This window comes from Engraulis encrasicolus, chromosome 4 (genome assembly GCF_034702125.1).
Source record: "Engraulis encrasicolus isolate BLACKSEA-1 chromosome 4, IST_EnEncr_1.0, whole genome shotgun sequence".
Classification (NCBI taxonomy): domain Eukaryota; kingdom Metazoa; phylum Chordata; class Actinopteri; order Clupeiformes; family Engraulidae; genus Engraulis; species Engraulis encrasicolus.
Genome location: NC_085860.1, coordinates 45262 through 55000, shown reverse-complemented (window position 1 = coordinate 55000; position 9739 = coordinate 45262). Strand labels below are relative to the sequence as shown.

Here is a 9739-nt window from a genome sequence, read left to right as displayed (position 1 = left end):
GCAATACATTGGCACAGCTCCGGTTTGAAATTAATTCCATGCATTCCTGCTTATCAAGCATTTATAAATGAAGACGACCCGTTTGTTTTTGTGTATTCAGTAGAAATAGAATAGTAAAGAGAGAGGAGAAGATGGGAGCAATTGTGTAGAGGAGGATGAGGAGGGCTGGGAGGGAGGAGAGAGAGAGAGAGAGAGAGAGAGAGAGAGAGAGAGAGAGAGACAGAGAGAGAGAGAGAGGAGAAGAGAAGGCCATAAGGGTCAAATGATAACAAAAAAGGGTTGTCAATAGGTTATGGTTATGTAAGGGGTTCTGGTTTGGCGTGTGAAAAAATGAACATTAATGTGGAAGGTCAAACTGAGAGGTTAGGGTCAGGGTTTTGTAATGGTGTGTTTATAAAAAGAGCAAAATAAAGGTTAAGGGCAGGGGTGTAGCTACTCACCTTTGTGGGGGCATGCAGAACATAGTCCTCTACAAAGTAATGTAGCAGCGTAGACACTAAAGAGAAGAGCCCTGTTTAGACTGGTATTCAGCTCAGTTCACCCTGACTGCTTGGATGCACACTAGGTTTGCACACAGGTGACTTTTGGTTTCATATACAGAAGTTCCTGTAGCTTCATGCCTATGTTTCGGTCCTAGACCTTCATATCAGGTCAGGTCTGGTCAAGTCAGGTTAGGTCAAACAGTGGTCAGTGGACTTTTTTTTTCCAAATTGCTATTTTCATTCTGCAGAAGACGGTACCTCATCAATTAGCGAGAGGCTCAGCAATGCGCGCCTCCTCCTCTGCCTAAACAAACCCTGAAGTGATCGCACCTTATAGTCCTGTTTTATTGCATAGCCACTCAAACGAAATATTTCATGAAATTTGTGAGTCAAAAGCAAACTAAATGCCATAAAAAAATATATTCTTTGTTTTAGTGCCCCCGCTGACACTGCGCCCATATGCAACGCATATACTGCATACCCGCTTTTTGCCCCCCTGGTTAAGGGTTAGGGTTGGGGTTGGGGTTAGTTGAAGGAGAGGATTGTGCACATCCCAGGGAAAGGTGCAGAATGAAGGCCAACTGTAGTTTTCAGAGTGAGAAGTCCGCACATTTAGAATCATTTCTGTTGTATTTTATTATTTCATGGCAGGATAACATTTCAACCTCAACAGTCTTCTTCATATTTGGGGTTGGGGTTAGGCAGAAGAGTGAAGGAGTGATATGGAGAATGGGGTATTGTGCAAAAATGGAGGTAGAATTGTGAGAGAGTGAAAGGGAGGAGGAGTGCAGGAGTAAATCAGAAGAGTGAAGAGAAAGAGATGACTTGTGGAGCTGAAACACCGCTGGGAGCCCAGATGACGGTTACCATGGAAACCGCCCAAATCTGCACGACATAAACACAGAGGAATGGCAAAGCATGTAGGTCAAAAGCACATGCACACACGCGTGCGCGCGCACGCACGCACGCACGCACGCACACACACACACACACACACACACACACACACACACACACACACACACACACACACACACACACACACACACACACACAGAGCAGGAATTGTGTGTTCCATATCTACAAATGTGCACCAACACACTACAGGTGTTGGTAAATGGATCTGTTGTCCTGGGCCCAGGGAGAGAGGGGGCCCAAAATTGGGTCCTCATGACATTGTATGTTATGGGTGAAGGGGCCCTTTCAGATGACATTGTCCTGGGCCCTGCACTCCCTATCCACCCTCCCATCCACACCCATGCATCTACATACTCCAAAGCACCCAACATCTGCCCATCATCCATCCACTACTCATACCATCATTTAATCATCCACCCTCATGCCCCCCCTCCCTCCGTACTGCCATCCCTATCTCCCCTCATGCACCATCCATCTCATCTGAAGCTCCACCTGTCTACCCTAAATACACCCACCCACCTAACCTCAAGCACCACCCAATTTACCTCCATGTACCACACACATGCATATACTACAGTGTTCAGCGCCACCCATCTACCCTGATTCCACCTACTAATCAGAAGGAGGGCCCCCAACTCCTTCTACTCAGAAGCACTCTCCATTCCCACTGTCTTCTCTAGCCAGCTCCCATATACAGCGTATGCCAACCATCTAGTCTGAAGCACCCTCTATCTACACTCCACAACGCAAAACATTGCAAGCCAGTTGCAAGTCATTGCCCTGCTGCCTTAAGTTTGTTAGCTAACTCAACTCGAGGCTTAACTCAACTCAAGGCTTTCTCAAGTTGAGTTAACTTAACAAACTTAAAGGGACACTGTGTGAGATTTTTAGTTGTTTAATTCCAGAATTCATGCTGCCCATTCACTAATGTTACCTTTTTCATGAATACTTACCACCAGCATCAAATTCTAAGTATTCATTATGACTGGAAAAATTGTACTTTTCATACATGAAAAGTGGGATCTTCTCCAAGGTCCGCCATTTTGAATTTCCAAAAATAGCCATTTTAGCTGCAAAATGACTGTATTTGTTTAATACTTAGTACACTTTTATGTAAGATCAAATTTGGCAATAGGCAGCCCAATTTCAATAAGCAGCATAGTTGCAGTACCTTTTTTGACCATTTCCTGCACAGTGCCCCTGTAAGGCAGCAGGGCCACTTACGTTTTAACTGGCTGCAATAATTTACAGAACACAATTTGCTGTAACCATTCAACCCAATGCCCTCCCATAGGTAGTCCCATCACCCATGTGCTGTAACTCCTCTGAACCACCTCCCTTCTACCTACCCCACCATCTTCTCAATCCTGCTCCCATATATAGCATATTTAACCAATGTACTCTGGCACACCCTCCATCTACTCCCCATACCTGCCTCTAATCATCTAACCCCGTGCACCACCCATTCACTCCAAAGCTCCTCCATCCACACATCTCCCCATGCATGGCTCCAACCAGCTCCCATGCACAGTTACATTTAACACAGCTAAAGGAAGCCCAGTCCAAGCCTAGCGAGACCACAGCGCTCTGTAAATACACAGAATTATAAGGGCCAAAGTCACCGTTCCCCCACACGCACACACATGCACACGTACACACACACATACGGTACACACACACACACACACACACACACACACACACACACACACACACACACACACACACACACACACACTGCTCTGTAAATACGGTGAATTACAGGGGCCAGCGGGACGGGTGGGGCAGCACTGAAACCACCATCTAAAATCTGCACAGGGCAGGGCCTGCCACACACACACACACACACACACACACACACACACACACACACACACACACACACACACACACACACACACACACACACACACACACACACACACACACACACACACACACACACACACACATTTTCTCTCTCTCTCTCTCTCTCTCTCTCTCTCTCTCTCTCTCTCTCTCTCTCTCTCTCTCTCTCTCTCTCTCTCTCTCTCTCTCTCTCTCTCTCTCTCTTTCTCTCTCTTCTCCCTTCTTGAAATGTGCTTGAGGGATTGACGTGGAGCTGGGTTGGCATTCACACAGCCTGCATCAGAGATTTGCAGTACACACATAGATACACTCTACATAGAACACACCACACAACAGTAAAATATATACTCTCTCCACACACTATACACCAGTACTTTGCACACTGTACATATTAGACACCACAGTAGACACTGTACAACCCACCAGTATAAACAGTAGGGCTTGACATTAACTGTTTCACTCACTGGCAACTGTGGCTAGTGGTTTTCCCAGAGTCACTAGCCATTCAGCTATTCTACTAGCCACAGTTTTCATTTTGTTTTTGTTTTTCCTTGTTATCATGATATCTAACCTCAGAAGATGAGGTGCTAATTAAAGCAAGAAAATAAGTGCACAGCTTTCTACATGGACATAAATTAAACAAAAAGAAACTGAGTAACTGATCGCAAATCCACACTTGATGCACAGGAGGCAAACAACACAACATAAGCTACTGTGATATTACATGCCAAGGAATAAACAACTAGCCAAATTGGCCAGTGACACTGAAACTATTACTAGTTGCCAAGTCTTACCAGCATTTAGCCAGTTGGCAGGTGCCAGTGTCAAGCACTGATTCACAGTACAGAAGCACTGGTAGACACTAGGCCTACTGTCCACACATCCTCACCTTCCGGTGTTCCAGTTCACACATCACATATTATACTGCCGTACAATTTCAGAACGCAGTAACTCAAGAATGGTTGAAATTGAGCTTAGACTGGAAATGGGCTTTAAGATACCTCCTTTGTCTCCTGTGTCAAAAAATGTGGTACAACTTTGTCCCATTTCAGAAAAAAAATACAAAAACTGATGTTACTGCGCTTTCTTGTTTGAAGAGGTTACGTCGTACAAGCCAAACATGCAGTAGGCCCAAGTCATGTGTAGTTACTGCACTTATCAACTGAAGCCGTGGTTTGGGAATACACAGTAATACCACAACAGAACGCAGTAACCTCACTTTTTAGGTAAAAAAAAAACATGAGAACGATGTTTTTTTTTTCTTGTGTGCATACATTTCCACCATAAAAAGTATTATATGGAAGTGTCATCACCACTTTATCTCCAACACAGTTGCCCGGAAACAGAAAGGGACACTGTGCAGGAAATGGTCAAAAAAGGTACTGCAACTATGCTGCGCATTGAAACTGGGCTGCCTATTGCCAAATTTGATCTTAACACGAAAGTGTACTAAGTAATAAGCAAATATTTTCTAGTATGGTCCAAGTGGAGTCATTTTCGCAGCTAAAAGTGGCTGTTTTTGGAAATTCAAAATGGCGGACCATGGAGCCCTTTTCATGTATGAAAAGTGCAATTCTTCCAGTCATAATGAATACTTAGAATTTGATGGTGGTGGTAAGTATTCATGAAAAAGGTAACATTAGTAAATGGGCAGCATGAATTCTGGAAACAAACAAACTAAAAATCTCACACAGTGTCCCTTTAAAGCCTTTTTCCCTCAGTTTACCAGTAAGCTAAGATACTGCATTCAGAAATTGTAGGGCAGTATAGTACACAGTCACACATCAAACTACTCTTGTACACACCACAGTACCGACAGAAAAGTGAACACACAAAACACAATACAGTTCACATTCTACACCTACAGTCACTATACTACGCAACACTGACACTACACTACAGTACACTTCCCACACAGCAGTTGCCACACTGCAGTTCCTAAAATACAAAATAAACAATTCAATTCAGAACACAAACTACTACAACCATCCAACATTTGCACATTATAGTAACAGTGCACGCACTATGCAGTACAGTTAACCCATTAGGCCTATAGTTAATGCACTCAATAATCCATAGTACTGTGGGCAGTGTCCTGACCTGGACATACCAAGTGAAAGACTCACAGAGAGAAAAGGATAGGGAGAGGGAGAAAGGTCCACGGGGAGAAAGGGAGAGTGAGAGAGAAAGAGGGCTTCAGGTTTGTCACTGGTATGTCAAATATGACACCTGCCCAACTCGATTACAGGGGTCAGGACAATGGGGTCAGTGTTTATTGTCAGGGTCAGCTTTAGACATTGTCCATTCAGTGGGGCTGCTAATAGCCTTAACCGCATCTCTGCTGTCACTTTTACTGCTGAAAACCAACAAACAGACCTACACCCCCCCTTCTCTCTCTCTTTATCTCTCTCTCTATCTCTCTCTCTCTCTCTGTACATGTGTGTGTATGTGCGCACATCACTGAATACCCTGATTCTCATTGGTCTATATGTGTGTGTGTGTGTGTGTGTTTGTGTATGTGTGTGTGTGTGTGTGTGTGTGTGTGTTTTTGTCTGTTTGTGCATGCACATGTTCCATTATTCCAATGCACGACCACCCTGCTAGCTAACGCAACCCCACCCAAGGGCTGAAGCCAACAGCCTGGCTTCCTCCACCTGTGCCCTGGTCATCCGTGCCCAGCCCGAGAGACTCCACTATAAATAGTCCAGCCATTGCCAGTCGCACAAGATTAATGCTCATATAATCTGAAGAAATCCCATCTAACACCAAAGACATCATATTGGAATATGCGTTGTACCTCCATCATTTCTGTTTGTCGTTGTGTGTGCGTGTGCATGCGTGTGTACGCGTGTATGTGTGTGTGTGTGAGAGAGAGAGAGAGAGAGAGAGAGAGAGAGAGAGAGAGAGAGAGAGAGAGAGAGAGAGAGGGGGGCGTTGTTTAGGGTCACTGAAAACAGCATAATAGGCCTATCTCTTTTTTAAATGATCAGTAGCTACAGAATAATAAGCCAACTGGTTGCTGTTGTTGGGAACACAGACAGATTATTTCCGGAACTAATGATGTTTGTTATCTCTGCTTACTCTGCTCCGTGTAGGCTTACATTTGTAGAGTTGAGTAGAGTACTTTTATTAATCCCGAAGGAAATAAAGGTGTCTGTCAGCTTACATAAATACACAAATACAAAACATACACAAGACATTATACACATAATTGAACATTACAGGAAAAATATATATTGAGTACTACCGCCACACATTATCTCACATACACACATGTTCTCTCTCTCTCTCACACACACACTCACACACACATTGTCCCACACACACACACACACAAACCCACCCCCAACCCCCCTCCCACACCCACACCCACACCCACACCCACACACACACACACACACACACACACACACACACACACACACACACGTCCCTGCACAGACACAAGGTCCTGGTAGGGTGTCATGTTGCATACATTCACACTCACAGAAAAACAAAATAACCATGTCAAGTACACATACAAGAGCCAAAGAAGTTCTAATTATTGTCCATGCAAAAGCTGTGTAGTTCACGGCAGCTATTCCAGGGGGTGAGGTAGCTGAGGTGGGGTGTAGTGGGTTATTGTCCTGTATTGGGCAACCCTTAAAGTGTCCAAGGTAGTGTAGGCGCTTGCTCCGGGGGGTGGGGGTAGGGGGTGGGGGTGGGATGAAGTGTAACTGTTCAGTAGAGAAAAGAATAGGGAAGGGGGGGGGGGTGTAGTGGCTGCAGGTTGAGTGTTCCAGTGTGGGGGGCTAGTTTATGCAGTCCAGTCACCAATGACAATCTCTTTAATTGTCTCTTTCTGTGTGGTGTTGAAGAGCTGGATGGCCCTGGGGACAAAAGACTTCCGTAGTCTGTCTGTCCGGCAGGGGAAGGCCCGGAGTCTGTAGCTGAACAGGCTCCTCTGGTTGGCCAGAAACGGGTGCAGGGGGTGTCTGTCATTTTCAAGTATTGAGTCCAATCTGCTAAGTGTCCTTTTTTCGGCTGTGGTTGTGAGATCCTCCAGTTCCATACCCACCACAGACCTAGCTTTCCTCACCAGCCTGTCAAGGCGTCCAGCGTCCCTCTTCCTAACACTACCTCCCCAACAGGCAATAGCGTAGGTGAGGACACTTGCCATGACAGACTGATAGAACATCAGCAGGAGCCTGTTGCAGACATTGAAGGATCTAAGCTTCCGTAGGAAGTAGAGCCTGCTCTGCCCTTTCTTGTAAAGAGCATCTGAATTGGCAGCCCAGTCCAGTTTGTTGTCCAGGTGTACTCCTAGGTACTTGTAGGTGTTGACTGTCTCCACTGTCTCTCCCTCGATAGAGACAGGCAACAGTGGAGCTTTATTGGGGAGAGAATGAGCGGGCTGCTCGCGCCACCCTGCCATGACCACTGATTATCCCCTAGCAACCACCCGGCTGTGGACAAGACATCCTGTCAGCGATGTTGTTGCCACCCTTCAACTGACTAAAATCGGTCAGTCTCTTTACACACGTGCAGTCTTATGCACAGATCGTTTCTTTGTGACAACCTGTGACAGAACAGGGCAACATCGGGGGTGAATTTTTAGGTTAAGTCGTTTCTGAGGAGGCATAATCTCAAAGGATGTGTTTGCTACTACCTTGAAGCTGCTGTGCGCGCCAAGCAAGCATATTCATAGCTCTCTCTCTCTCTCTCTCTCTCTCTCTCTCTCTCTCTCTCTCTCTTTCTCTCTCAATACCATCTACGAGTAAAGTTAAAGGAAGCTGAGCCCTTGGTGTCTGGTATCCCCTACCTGGATCCCATCTGACCCGCCCCTCAGCCCACCTATCCTGTTTCACGGGAAGCAGAGCACCGGAGTACTGTTGTGTGTTTGTCAACATGCTCACGACCATCACGGCACTCTCTGCGGCAGCCTCCATCCATTTGGCTATGGGGAACCTTTCCTGGCTTCTAGTAAGCACCTAGCTACAATCCTCTCTGGTTCCTAACCACGACACGTTGGCACTTGGCGAAACAGCCAAGTGGACCAGTCTGGTCTGCAAAGGGCATGATGCACAGAAAACAAACCTCGTCAGAAATGTTGAGACTTCCCCACCCCTGGTCTCGGGCCAGGTGAAAAGAGCATAGTGTTTGTTCCAGACACCCTGTCAAAATAACAATATCCTCAAGGTTCTTCAGTTTGCTTTTGTGGGGAAGTCTGTTAGGATGACACAACCATCAGTCTAAACAAATCAAAATAAGTAGGCCTAGGTTACTCTTATAGCTACTACCATGTGTGCCAGTGTGTAGGCAAGTCTGTTAAGTTGTGCATGCGTGTGTTCCTGAGATTGTTTGCGTTTTAGCCCACTCTTTGCCTGGTAAAGTGTAGAACTAGCCTGTGTTTACGGGGAAAGAGGCAGACGCACTCCTCAAACAACGTCAGCTACAAACGCACCAGAGACCGTAAAGAACCACGCCTATGAGTCGCTCCAGCGCTTCGACTGGGAGTGTGCGTTTTCAGGCGGATAGTCTACACGGTGGTAATATTCTAAGTAGCTTAATGTACAAACGCTCAAACACAGTGCGCTCACCTACACCCCTCCATCAATAGCCTAAGCTATGGAGTGGTTCCCCTTGAATGTGGCTTAGGTTATTTAACAAATAGCATCATGACAGTGATGTGTAGATCGTTAAGTTTTTGAATCGACCACTGCAACGCATCGCCTCGCAACTACAAGGAATATTGAACTACAAGGAAAAAATACGTAACATCGCTCACACCTTACAAACTGGCTCAGCAAAAAAACAACAACAAAAAACAAAACAAAAACCTAGGCAACACCAATACAGTCGCGCCACCGTCTTGAACCCTCGACTCTTTGGCTGCACATGCAAACACCAGTCAAATCATAATCCGTCCACACACAGGGTGGATGTGCCAGGTAGGCAACCAGACAAAGGATTCCTTTCCTGAAATGCCCAAGGCGACTGAACCAGCGTTTGCAAATGTACTTCCAATGTTTTTCTTTACTTTTGCAAGACTAGTACACCGTGTTTGTTAGTAAAAACTATGGAACCACGGGAGTGGTGATAGAGGCGAGTGCAGGCAGAATGGTGGTTGGCTGTACTTACGTTAGGCTCAACGGGGTTTTCAAATAGGTTTAAAACTTCTCCGTGGTAAAAAATGGATCCTGTTGTTGGGGGGGAAAGCGGCGAATTGTTGTCCTTAGACGCTGTAAATGCCTGGGAGAATCCACCTGATGGCCGCGGCCAAAGCGGGCTTGCTCTGTGTGCCTCTCCAGCACCACCACGCTTTGAACAGCTCCATTGACGTCACCACTACTCCCCGATACCACGCCCTAATCATAACGACCGTGCCAATCACCAGATGAGGGCGAACCAACCATCTCCATTTCGGGGTTGCATTGGAATAATTCATCAGAGCACAGGCCTACTTATTTACCACCAGAATAGTATATAGGGCCCTATCACTTGCAATCTCT

General features: G+C 45.9%; 1 protein-coding gene across 1 annotated transcript in view; it reads right to left on the bottom strand.

Annotated features, from left to right (window-relative positions):
• smpd3 (sphingomyelin phosphodiesterase 3) overlaps positions 1 to 9516 on the bottom strand; it is a 63294-nt gene extending 53778 nt beyond the window's left edge. The window contains exon 1 of the mRNA XM_063196398.1: positions 9369 to 9516. The gene's annotated coding sequence lies outside the window, so the exon portion shown is untranslated. The remainder of the gene's footprint in view (positions 1 to 9368) is intronic.
• Between the last annotated feature and the right edge of the window lie 223 nt (positions 9517 to 9739).